Genomic DNA, 14,072 nt, shown 5'->3' on the forward strand with positions numbered 1-14,072 from the left:
GATTACTGCTTTGAAGCAAATGATTAGAAGGTTTTTAAGACCTTAGGTAGGGAAATAAAAAGTCATTTTTGTTTCATTTGGCTTTGCCCGAAAAAGAACTAAGCTTTCTCAAATCTTTATACAAGAGGTAATTTTAGAACTGGAGTAAGGCAACTGCCAAAGTTAGGCTTTGCACTCTCATGAAAAGTGAGGAATATGGGCACTATCTTCCTTGATGGTGACATATCAAAGAGATGGTTCCCAGTTCCTTGAGAAATTCTTTCTTGGTTTATAAACTGTCAAGAATCTTTTCAAAAAGTTTCTCAGACAAAACTTAAAACAATTTGTTCTACTCTGAACATAATGTCTTCTAGTCATATTTCTAAACATACCACAATCTTACAGAATCAGAGGAGAACTTGACTTTCTTCTCTGTAGGAGAATATCTTATAAATGTACCAGCAAGTACAGTTTGTTATTTTTGTTATTTGTTATTACTACTAAGAGTGCAGACTCATCCTGTTTTCAAATTTAATTCTGTCACTTACAAATATTCAAGCTTAAGAAAATTATAGCATGTACAATTTGGTTTCTACTTTAGTAAAAATGCTTAAATGCTTTTAGAATTTTGGTCAAGATTAAATACAATTTGAGAAGTGATTGGTAAATTGCCATGCTTATAATACATTTTAAGTGTGAATATTTATATTTTGAAGTAGCTTATGATCTTTTTTAAAATTTTTGAGCTGATAAGAGTAAATTATCTAGTGTATACAGAAGAAGTTAAACTACTCCCAATATTTTGAACTCTAGCTATTTCCTATATCACCAGAAGCAAAAGTGATTGTTTTATATACATCTGATTTAAAAAAATGCATCTTTAATTTTTCACAAGTAAAGATCAAGTGATGGTTTAGTCTCTTAAGTTATTCTAACTCCTGCGACCCCATGGACTGTAGCCTGCCAAGCTCTTCTGTCCATGGGATTTCCCAGGCAAGAATACTAAAGTGGGTTGCCATTTTCTTCTCCAGTGTATTTTCCCAAACCAGGGATTGAACCCAGATCTTCTGCACTGCAGGCAGTCTCCAGCGTTGCGGGTGGATTCTTTACCAACTGAGCCACCAGGGGAGCCGCAGATCAGAGTAATGTGCTTTTACATGTGGAACTTACCACAGAATGGTTGACTTCCTCAAAGAGCTATGTGCTGCTGCTGCTGCTAAGTCACTTCAGTCGTGTCCGACTCTGTGCGACCCCATAGACGGCAGCCCACCAGGCTCCCCCGTCCCTGGGATTCTCCAGGCAAGAACACTGGAGTGGGTTGCCATTTCCTTCTCCAATGCATGAAAGTGAAAAGTGAAAGTGAAGTCGCTCAGTCGTGTCCGACTCTTAGCGACCCCGTGGATCACAGCCTACCAGGCTCCTCTGTCCATGGGATTTTCCAGGCAAGAGTACTGGAGTGGGGTGCCATTGCCTTCTGCCAAAGAGCTATGTAACAACAGTTAATTTCTCAGAATGTAAAAGACCATATATGCAATAAAATATTTTATTCTTACAGTCTTTGGTCTATGTTCTAGTGCCCATCTGGATAAATAAAAGAGCTCTTGTTCATAATAAATTCATAATCTATTAAAGTGATTCATAATCAGAGGAGCATATTAGAATGACCTGAAAAGTAGTTCCCACATCACAAAGATCAAGTCAAAATATTACAAGAAAATATATGATATAAAGGTATTGATATTTTTGCAACAGATTATTAGATTTTTTTTATTGTGGCCAGGGCAAGAATTATCTATATAGTAATTAGCTCAGAGAGTACAGTGGGGAAAAAAAAAATATATTCTTTTTGCACAAAAACAATAAAAAAATCATTATTTGTTATAGCAGGATTAAAGTACATATTTACAAAACAAATATTTCTTTTAATAAAATCTATCTAGGTCTAAAAATAAAGAATTCAATTAATACACATTTAATATTTATTGTGTCCCAAAATTATTTGAGATTATAAGGAATGGTACTTTAGAAAATTATATTTCAAATTTATACAAGCTATGTATTTTTAAAATTGAGACTGACAGTAATTCTACTCTGATCTGACTATTTGAGAAATGCCAAAAAGACAGACAATAATTTCTTGACTCATTTGTAATATATCTTTATTATTCATCCTTGAATTGCCTATACATGGACAATGTAAAAATTCCTTCTCTTCACATTCTTCATTTAAATTTTTATCTACAATGCTTAGATCTACCTGTAGTTCTAAGGCATCTGAGGATATTCAGTACATATATATACACTATGTACCTAGCTAATGATAACAAGATCTAAAATTGTAATTAAAGAACGACTGACCTAGCATAAACAGGAAAATGTATATAAGCACATATTGCTAATTTTAAATTGGTATGTCGATGGTAAGACATCACTGTCATCATAAATTTATGCCAGCTCTAAACTTAATCATTCATTCTACTGGTACTTCAAATATACCAGGGAAATTAATATCCTAACTAATTTTATTTGATTTAATAAAAATATAATTAAGTATTACTTGGTCTTTATTCACCAAACACTTGATTATTGATCATTTCAGAACTGAGACTTATGGTAGTAAGCAATACATTTTATATAGTTTTAATCTAATTTAATTCTGTCTAGTCTATGAATATATTTAAATGATATTATTTTTGGAATTATACCGTTGACTTTATTGAATTTGCACAGCAACTTAAGAGTAAAGTCAGAAGCCATTATACTATAAGTTTTTTGCATTTCTCTTTGAATGATAATACTGTATAACTAAATAAAGTCAGCAAAGTGTATGCAATCATATTATCTAATGCTGTTTGTGATGCTTTAACACATGCTTCCTGGGAGCTAAAGAAAAATGTGTCCTCATTGTAGGAGTAATAAACACAGGCAATTATGCATAATTATGGAGATTAAGTTCCAATTAAAGTTCAATTTCAATAATACAGCTATCCAGAAATCTTTTCAAGTTTTTAGTGACATGAAAGAGGATCAAAGTAACTAAGGTACTAATCTCTATTATGGTTTAAGAAAAAAAAAAAGTTCGATTAGGGAATTCGGTAAATATTCCAGTATTCAGGCAGCATGACAAGTTCAAGAGCATATCTCCATTTGCATTAGTATTTGGACAGTTATCTCTTACTTGATATAGTATTTCAGAGCCAGGGAAGAGATTTTATATTCCCAAACTATATTTACCACTTGGAAATATGCCAAAGAATCAGTTATCAGTCTGATTTTACCTACAAAAGTGTGTTTAAAATATTGCAGTGTTGCCTAACAGATTTCAGAATATTTCCTGATGAAGCTTCACATTATCCTTTCAGAATCCCACAGTTGCATCCTGGACCCCTGAGCTCTCTCCCACATCCCATGGCCACTTGAAAAACTCCTCCCCTATCATTTTTCTGAATTACTTGCTTATTGTTTTACTTATTTGTCTGGGCCATGTCTTAGTTATGGCATGCAAGATCCTCAATCTTTGTTGTGGCGCATGGGGTCTTCGGTAACTGGAGTTGCAGCATGCAAACTCTTAGTTGTTGCATGTGTGATCCAATTACCAGAAGAGGGGTCACACCTCCTCACCCACATTGGGAGTGCAGAGTCTTGGTCCCAGGGCAATCAGGGAATTCTATAGTCACTACACATAGCACCAGAAAGATACTAAAAATTAAATATAGAGAGAGTAAAAAAAAATTAATGATCAAATATTACAATGTGAAACCCAACAAATACTTCCTAAAGAACATAAAGCCAAGTATTATCCAACGATAGACCTGGCAAATGTATTTTTCAAAGAGACACGTGAACCCCAATGTTCATCGCAGCACTGTTTATAATAGCCAGGACATGGAAGCAACCCAGATGCCCATCAGCAGATGAATGGATGAGGAAGCTGTGGTACATATACACCATGGAATATTACTCAGCCATTAAAAAGAATTCATTTGAATCAGTTCTAATGAGATGGATGAAACTGGAGCCCATTATACAGAGCGAAGTAAGCCAGAAAGATAAAGACCATTACAGTATACTAACACATATATATGGAATTTAGAAAGATGGTAATGATAACCCTATATGCAAAACAGAAAAAGAGACTCAGATATATAGAACAGACTTGTGGACTCTGGGAGAAGGCAAGGGTGGGATGTTTCAAGAGAACAGCATTGAAACATGTATATTATCTAGGGTGAAACAGATCACCAGCCCAGATTGGGTGCATGAGACAGGTGCTCGGGCCTGGTGCACTGGGAAGACCCAGAACGATCGGGTGGAGAGGGAGGTGGGAGGGGGGACTGGGATGGGGAATACATGTAAATCCATGGCTGATTCATTTCAATGTATGACAAAAACTACTGTAATGATGTAAAGTAATTAGCCTATTAAAAAAAAAGAAAAAAAATTAAATGTCATGGAAAAAAAAAAGATATTTTGGCATAGGTTCATCTGTTGTAAAAAAAAAAATAAAAATAAAAAATAAATAAACAACGTTCAAGAATAAGAACATTAAGTCTAGGACATAGGGTCAATTATCTAAATAACTGAAATTAGCGTGCATATAAAACATATAGAGTCCTTGTTTGATAGCCTTCATTTATTTCAGTGAATTGTTTTAATAACCCAATGAAAATAAAAGAGGGAGATATTGTGAACCAAACTAATATGTCCTCCCAAATTTAATATGTTGAAGTCCTAACCCCCAATATCATAGTATTTGAAGAAGAGATCTTTGGGCACAGAATTAAATTAGATCATAGAAGTAGGATCTTCATGGTGGGATTAATGACCTTTTAAAAGGAGGAAGAGAGGGAGATCTCTCTCTCCAGGAGAGCAAAGAGGAAAGGCCATATGAATGAAACAGCAAGAAGGCCATCTGCACTCCAAGGAGAGAGATATGACCAGATGCTGACCCTGCTCCCACATTGATCTTGGACTTCTAATTTCTGTGTGATCTTCCAGAAGTTTGAGAAATAAATATTTATTGACAATCTATGATATTTTGGCATTGGCCTTTCTTTGGGATTGGAATGAAAACTGACCTTTTCCAGTCCTGTGGCCACTGCTGTGTTTTCTAAATTTGCTGGCATATTGAGTGCAGGACTTTCACAGCATCATCTTTTAGGATTTGAAATCGCTCAATTGGAATTCCATCACCTACACTAGCTTTGTTTGTAGTCAAGCTTCCTAAGGCCCACTTGACATCACATTCTAGGATGTCTGGCTTTAGATGAGTGATCATACCATGATGATGATCTAGGTCACGGAGATTTTTTTTTTGAATAGTTATTTTGTGTATACTTTTCTTAATATCTTCTGCTTCTGTTAGGTCCATACCATTTCTGTCCTTTATTGAGCCCATCTTTGCATGAAATATTCCCTGGCTATCTCTAATTTTCTTGAAGAGATCACTAATCTTTCCCATTCTACTGTTTCCCTCTGTTTCTTTGCACTGATCACTGAGGAAGGCTTTCTTATCTCTCCTTGCTATTCTTTGGAACTCTGCATTCAAAGGGTGTATCTTTATTTTTTTCCTTTGCTTTTTGCTTCTCTTCTTTTCACAGCTATTTTTAAGGCCTCCTCAGACAGCCACTTTGCTTTTTGCATTTCTTTTCCTTGGGGACCTTGGGGATCTTGATCACTGTCTCCTGTACAATGTCATGAAACTACATCCACAGTTCATCAGGCACTCTGTCTATTAGATCTAGTCACTTAAATCATCAAAAAAGGAAGAGTTTCAGAAAAAAATATCTATTTCTGCTTTACTGACTATGCCAAAGACTTTGACTGTGTATATAACCACAAATTGTGGAAAATTTTGAAACAGATGGGGTTGAGTATCAGACCACCTGACCTGCTTCTTGAGAAATTTGTATGCAGGTCAGGAAGCAATAGTTAGAACTGGGCATGGAATAACAGACTGGTTCCAAATAAGAAAAGGAGTACATCAAGGCTGTATATTGTCACCCTGCTTATTTAACTTATATGCAGAGTACATCATCAGAAATGCTGGGCTGGATGAAACACAAGCTGGAATCAAGATTGCTGGGAGAAATATCAATAACCTCAGATATGCAGATGACACCACATTTATGGCAGAAAGCAAAGAACAAAGGAGCCTCTTGATGAAAGTGAAAGAGCAGAGTCTAAAGTTTGGGTTAAAGCTCAATATTCAGAAAACTAAGATCATGGCATCCGGTCCCATCACTTCATGGCAAATAGATGGGGAAACAGTGGAAACAGTGGCTGACTTTTTTGGGGGGACTCCAAAATTATTGCAGATGGTGACTGCAGCCATGAAATTAAATGATGCTTACTCCTTGGAAGAAAAGTATGACCAAACTAAACAGCATATTAAAAAGCAGAGACATTACTTTGCCAGCAAAGGTCCATCTAGTTAAGGCTATAGTTTTTCCAGTAGTTGTGTATGGATCTGAGAGTTGGACTATAAAGAGAGCTGAGCACTGAAGAATTGATGCTTTTGAACTGTGGTGTTGGAGAAGACTCTTGAGAGTCCTTTGGACTGCAAGGAGATCCAACCAGTTAATCCTAAAGGAAATCAGTCCTGAATGTTCTTGGAAAGACTGATGTTGAAGCTGACACTCCAATATTTTGGCCACCTGATGTGAAGAACTGACTCATTTGAAAAGACCCTGATGCTGGGAAAGATGAAAGTGAGAGGAGAAAGGGATGACAGAGGATGAGATGGCTGGATGGCATCACCGACACTATGGACATGAGTTTGAGTACTCTGGGAGTTGGCGATGGATAGGGAAGCCTGGGGTGCTGCAGTCCATGGGTCGCAAAGAGTCAGACACGATTGAGTGACTGAACTGAACTGAACTGATACCTTTTGGTAGGAAAAGAAGAGGGAGTTAAATGAATTTAAAGTCTTTTAATATTTGAAAATACATTTATTTTGCTCTCACATTGAATCAATAAAATGGCGTGGTATAAAATTTTATGTGAGAAAATTTTTTCCTCCAGAATTATGTGGGGAACATCCCAATGTCTTACAACTTCCAAAGTGTCTGCTTCTAAATTTTTATTCTTTATCTGAATGTATTTGTTATAATAATTATTTTCTTACACATAAGCTTGTATAATTTTATCTTTTACCTCACTATTCTGATGTCCAGTGAGCAATTCTAACTCAGTATGTAATGATTTTTTAGGAAATATTGTTCATATTTTGTTCAAACTTTACTTAATTAATAATTGGATGACTTATTTTCCTTTTGTTTGCTCCAATATCTCACCATGAGGTAACTCTTTTTAAGGTATTGAACCTGCTGAACAATTTATTTAACATTAAAGCCTACAGATGTTAACAAAAATTTTGATTCAATTGAAATAATGTAACATTTTCCAGAGTATGTTTCACAAAATATGAGGCCTCCTCGCTAGTAGAAATTGTATAAAGCAAATGGCTCATAGTTAATGTCATCTTAGGTAATGCATGGCTGAACATTTATTAACTGTTGGTATTATCAGAATATTTTGTATACCAGGTATTTTGTAGTTATTCATAAAGGAAACATGCTGTAAAATATATACCAATGAAAAATATTGTTTTCAGAAGGCATCAGACAAAACTAGTTCTAAATAATAAACTGTAAAATAATTTCTAGTGAGATCACCTTGACTTTCTTATGTGCCTTCAGAAAGCTATCAGTGTAAATCATCAATTTAAAATTAGCTATAAATGCCATGATAACTCAGATGTATGACTTTTGGTTTCCTCTGTATTAATAGAATAAATTTGTCCTATTGGCAATAGCTTCATATAAATATAGCAAATGAAGCTCTTAATTTTTTTTAAATTAGCTATAAATACACAAAAACATTCTATTTTGAGATAAAAGCAACTTAATCATATAACTCAAAGAAAGATCATATTATTTTGTTTCAGCAAAAGCAAAAGTAAAACAAATACAACAAGCATGACTAAAATAACACGTGGAAATAGACTAACCATTAATTTAATAAACATTTATGGAAAACCAATAGACTAGGTCACTAGATTCTAGAGAGTTAAGATGGTCCACCTCTGCCTTTGAGGAGTTCTAGTCTGGTATCAAGCAAATCCCCAGCAATCTATTTGATAGGTGGCATCAGAATGGCAGGCACATTGTCTTGACTTCTCAGAGGTGGGCACTAAAGTCTAAACTGAGTGAAAGACTATGGTTAATACATGCTTTTTGAGGAGATGGCATCTAAACCTTGAAATGTGATTTGCAGTTGATTGGAAAGAAGTAACAAGCAGGAATTGGGAATGGGGTGCTTAGATCTTTCACTCAGAATAACAACTCTGTATGCTTTATGGATTCAGCGTGTCTGCCCTTTGATGCCCTCTTGCAACACCTATAGTCTTACTTAGCTTTTTCTTACCTTAGATGTGGGATGTCTCTTTATGGCTGCTCCAGCAAAGCGCAGCTCCTGCTCTTCACATTCGACGTGGGGTTGCTCCTCTCGGCCGCCTCCCTTGACCTCGGGCGTGGGTAGCTCGTCAGGGCGCTCCTGTGCCGTGGCAGCCTGGAGATCTCGGTCGCCGCCCCTGACTTTGGGTGAGGGCTAGCTCCTGATGGCCATGCTTCTCGGGGTCCATCACACTCCGGCTTGTCTAACTCAACGAAACTAAGCAATGCCCAGTCAGGCCACCCAAAATGGATGGGTCATGGTAGAGAGAACTGACAGAAGGTGGTCCACTGGAGAATGGAATGGCAAACCACTTCAGTATTCTTGCCTTGAGAATCACATGAACAGTATGAAAAGGCACAATGATAGGATACTGAAAGAGGAACACCCCAGGTCAGTCAGTTCACTCGCTCAGTCGTGTCCGACTCTGCGACACCATGAATCGCAGCACGCCAAGCCTCCCTGTGCATCACCAACACCAGGAACTTATTCAGACTCATGCCCATCGAGTAGGTGATGCCGTCCAACCATCTCATCCTCTGTCATCCCCTTCTCCTCCTGTCGCCAATCCTTTCCAGCATCACGGTCTTTTCCAATGAGTCAACTCTTTGCATGAGGTGGTCAAAGTATTGGATTTCAGCTTCAGCATCAGTCCTTCCAGTGAACACTCAGAACTGACCTTTTTTAGGATGGACTGGTTAGATCTCCTTGCAGTCCAAGGGACTCTCAAGAGTCTTCTCCAACACCACAGTTCAAAAGCATCAATTTTTTCGTGCTCAGCTTTCTTCACAGTCCAACTCTCACATCCATACGTGACCACTGGAAAAACCAAAGCCTTGACCAGATGGACCTTTGTTGGCAAAATAATGTCTCTGCTTTTTAATATGCTATCTAGGTGGGTCATAACTTTCCTTCCAAGGAGCAAGCATCTTTTAATTTCATGGCTGCAATCACGATCCACAGTGATTTTGGAGCCCCAAAAAATAAAGTCTGACACTGTTTCCACTGTTTCCCCATCTATTTGCCATGAAGTGATGGGACCAGATGCCATGATCTTAGTTTCCTGAATGTTGAGCTTTAAGCCAACTTTTTCACTCTCCTCTTTCACTTTCATCAAGAGGCTTTTTCGTTTTTCTTCACTTTCTGCCATAAGGGTGGTGTCATCTGCATATCTGAGGTTATTGATATTTCTCCTGGAAGTCTTGTTTCCAGCTTGTGCTTCTTCCAGCCCAGAATTTCTCATGATGTACTCTGCATATAAGTTAAGTAAGCAGGGTGACAATATACAACCTTGTGCACTCCTTTTTCTATTTGGAACCAGTCTGTTGTTCCATGTCCATTTCTAACTGTTGCTTTCTGATCTGCATATATGTTTCTCAAGAGGCAGGTCAGGTGGTTTGGTATTCCCATCTCTTTCAGAATTTTCTACTTTATTGTGACCCACACAGTCGAAGGCTTTGGCATAGTCAATAAAGCAGAAATAGATGTTTTTCTGGACTCTGTTGCTTTTTCAATGATCCAGCGGATGTTGGCAATTTGAGCTCTGGTTCCTCTGCCTTTTCTAAAGCCAGCTTGAACATCTGGAAGTTCATGGTTCACATATTGCTGAAGCCTGGCTTGGAGAATTTTGAGCATTACTTTAATAGCATGAGAGATGAGTGCAATTGTGTGGTAGTTTGAGCATTCTTTGGAATTGACTTCCTTTGGGACTGGAATGAAAGGTGACCTTGTCCAGTCCTGTGGCCCTGTGGCCACTGCTGAGTTTTCCAAACTTGCTGGCATAATGAGTGCAGCACTATCACAGCATCCTCTTTCAGGATTTGAAATAGCTCAACTGCAATTCCATCACATCCACCAGCTTTGTTCATAGTGATGTTTTTTAAGGCCCACTTAACTTCACATCCCAGGATTTCTGGCTCCAGGTGAGTAATCACACCATTGTGATTATCTGGGTCATGAAGATCTTTTTTGTACAGGTCTTCTGTGTATTCTTGCCACCTCTCCTTAATATCTTCTGCTTCAGTTAGATCCATATCATTGCTGTCCTTTCTTGAGCCCATCTTTATATGAAATGTTCCCTTGGTATCTCTAATTTTCTTGAAGAGGTCTCTCGTCTTTCCCATTCTCTTGTTTTCCTCTATTTCTTTGCATCAATCACTGAGGAAGGCTTTCTTATCTCTCCTGGCTATTCTTTAGAACTCTGAATTCAAATGAGAATATCTTTCCTATTCTCCTTTGCTTTTCATTTCTCTTCATTTCACAGCTATTTGTAAGGCCTTCTCAGACAACCATTTTGCCTGTTTGCATTTCTTTTCCATTGGGATAGTCTTGATCCCTGTCTCCTGTACAATGTCACTAACCTCCATGCATAGTTCATCAGGCTCTTTGTCTATCAGATCTAGTCCCTTAAATCTATTTCTCACTTCCACTGTATAGTCATAAGGGATTTGATTTAGGCCATACCCAATGGTCTAGTGGTTATCCCTACTTCCTTCAGTTTAAGTCTGATTTGGCAATAAGGAGTTCATTATCTGAGCCACAGTCAGCTCCTGGTCTTGTTTTTGCTGACTGTATAGAACTTCTCCATCTTTGGCTGCAAAGAATATAATCAATTTGATTTCGGTGTTGACCGTCTGGTGATGTCCATGTGTAGAGTCTTCTCTTGTGTTTTTGGAAGAGAGTGTTTGCTATGACCAGTATGTTCTCTTGGAAAAACTCGATTAGCCTTTGCCCTGTTTCATTCTGTACTCCAAGGCCAAATTTGCCTGTTACTCCAGGTGTTCCTTGACTTCCTACTTTTGCATTACAGTCCCTCTAATGAAAATGACATCTTTTTTGGCTGTTAATTCTAAAAGGTCCTGTAGGTCTTCATAGAACCATTCAACTTGAGCTTCTTCAGCATTACTGGTTGGGGCATAGGCTTGGATTACCATGATATTGAATGGTTTGCCTTGGAAATGAACAGAGATCATTCTGTTGCTTTTGAGACTGCATCCAAGTACTGCATTTTGGATTCTTTTGTTGACCATGATGACTACTCCATTTCTTCTAAGGGATTCCTGCCCACAGTAGTAGATATTTCTTCTAAGGGATTCCTGCCCACAGTATTAGATATTTCTTCTAAGGGATTCCTGTGCACAGTAGTAGATATAATGGTTATCTGAGTTAAATCCACCCATTCCAGTCCATTTTAGTTCACTGATTCCTAAAATGTCAACATTCACTCTTGCCATCTCCTGTTTGACCACTTCCAATTTGCCTTGATTCATGGACCTAACATTCCAGGTTCTTATGCAATATTGCTCTTTACAACATCAGACCTTGCTTCTATCACCAGTCCCATCCACAACTGGGTATTGTTTTTGCTTTGGCTCCATTCTTCATTCTTTCTGGAGTTATTTTTACTCTGATCTCCAGTAGCATATTGGGCATCTACTGACCTGGGGAGTTCCTCTTTCAGTATCCTATCATTTCACCTTCTCATACTGTTCAAGGGGTTCTCAAGGCAAGAATACTGAAGTGGTTTGTTATTCCCTTTCCAGTGGACCACATTCTGTCAGACCTCTCCACCGTGACTCAACCATCTTGGGTGGCCCCACACAGCATGGCTTAGTTTCATTGAGTTAGACAAGACTGTGGTCCTGTGATCAGATTGGCTAGTTTTCTGTGATTGTGGTTTTAATGTGTCTTCCCTCTGATGCCCTCTTGCAACACCTACCATCTCACTTGGGTTTCTCTTACCTTGGACATGGGGTATCTCTTCATAGCTGCTCCAGCAAAGTGCAGGCCTTGCTCCTTACCTTGGAGGAGGGGTATCTTCTCACGGCTGCCCCTCCTGGCCTTGAACTTGGAGTAGCTCCTCTCGGCCCTCCTGAGCCCGGGCAGCAGCCACTCCTTGTAGGTGGGGTAGTTCCTCTAGGCCACCACCCCTGACCTTGGGCTTGTGGTAGCTGTACTCTGCCACCGCCCCTGACCTTGGGCATGGGGAAGCTCCTCTTGGCCGCCCCTCCTGCACTGTCGCAGCCTGGCACTCTCAGTTGCTACCCCTGACCTTGGGCGAGGGGTAGCTCCTCATGGTCAGGCTTCTGAACGGTCCGTCTCAGGGGGCACGCTTCTGCGCAATCTGCCACAGGTCAATAGGTGCCCAATATGCTACTGGAGATCAATGGAGAAATAACTTCAGAAAGAATGAAGGGATGGAGCCAAAGCAAAACCAATACCCAGATGTGGATGTGACTGGTGATAGAAGCAAGCTCTGATGCTGTAAAGAGCAATATTGCATGGGAACCTGTAATGTTAGGTCCATGAATCAAGGAAAATTGGAAGTGGTCAAACAGTAGATGGCAAGAGTGAATGTCAAAGTTCTAGGAATCAGCGAATTAAAATGGACAGGAATGGGTGAATTTAACTCAGATGACCGTTATATCTACTACTGTGGGCAGGAATTCCTTAGAAGAAATGGAGTAGCCATCGTGGTCAACAAAAGAATCCAAAATGCAGTACTTGGATGCAGACTCAAAAACAACAAAATGATCTCTGTTCTTTTCCAAGGCAAAACATTCAATATCACGGTAATCCAAGCCTATGCTCCAACAAGTAATGCTGAAGAAGCTCAAGTTGAATGGTTCTATGAAGATCTGCAAGACCTTTTAGAACTAACACCCAAAAAAGATGTCCTTTTCATTATAGGGAACTGGAATGCAAAAGCAGGAAGTCAAGAAACACCTGGAATACAGGCAAATTTGGCCTTGAAGTATGGAATGAGGCAGGCAAAGGCAAATAGAGTTTTGCCATGAGAATGCACTGGTTATAGCTAACAAACTCTTCCAACAACACAAGAGAAGACTCTACACATGGACATCACCAGATGGTCAACACCGAAATCAAATTGATTATATTCTTCGCAGCCAGAGATGGAGAAGCTCTATACAGTCAGCAAAAACAAGACCGGGAGCTGGCTGTGGCTCAGATAATGAACTCCTTATTGCCAAATTCAGACTTAAACTGAAGAAAGTAGGGATAATCACTAGACCATTCAGGTATGACCTAAATCAAATCCCTTATGACTATACAGTGGAAGTGAGAAATAGATTTAAGGGACTAATTCTGGTAGACAGAGAGCCTGAAGAACTATGGACAGAGGTTTGTGACATTGTACAGGAGACAGGGCTCAAGATCATCTCCATGGAAAAGCAATGTAAAAAGCCAAAATAGTTGTCTGAGGAGGCCTTACAAATAGCTGTGAAATGAAGAGAAATGAAAAGCAAAGGAGAAATGGGAAGATATTCCCATTTGAATGCAGAGTTCCAAAGAATAGCCAGGAGAGATAAGAAAGCCTTCCTCAGTGATTGATGCAAAAAAATAGAGGAAAACAAGAGAATGGGAAAGACGAGAGACCTCTTCAAGAAAATTAGAGTTACCAAAGGCGTATTTCATAGAAAGATGTGTTTGATAAAGCACAGAAATGGTATGGACTTAACAGAAGCAGAAGATATTAAGGAGAGGTGGCAAGAATACACAGAAGAATTGTACAAAAAAGATCTTCATGACCCAGATAATCACAGTGGTGTGATCACTCACGTAGAGCCAGACATCTTGGAATGTGAAGTCAAGTGGGCCTTAAAAAACATCACTATGAA

Source organism: Odocoileus virginianus, chromosome 8, assembly GCF_023699985.2.
Source record: "Odocoileus virginianus isolate 20LAN1187 ecotype Illinois chromosome 8, Ovbor_1.2, whole genome shotgun sequence".
NCBI lineage: Eukaryota > Metazoa > Chordata > Mammalia > Artiodactyla > Cervidae > Odocoileus > Odocoileus virginianus.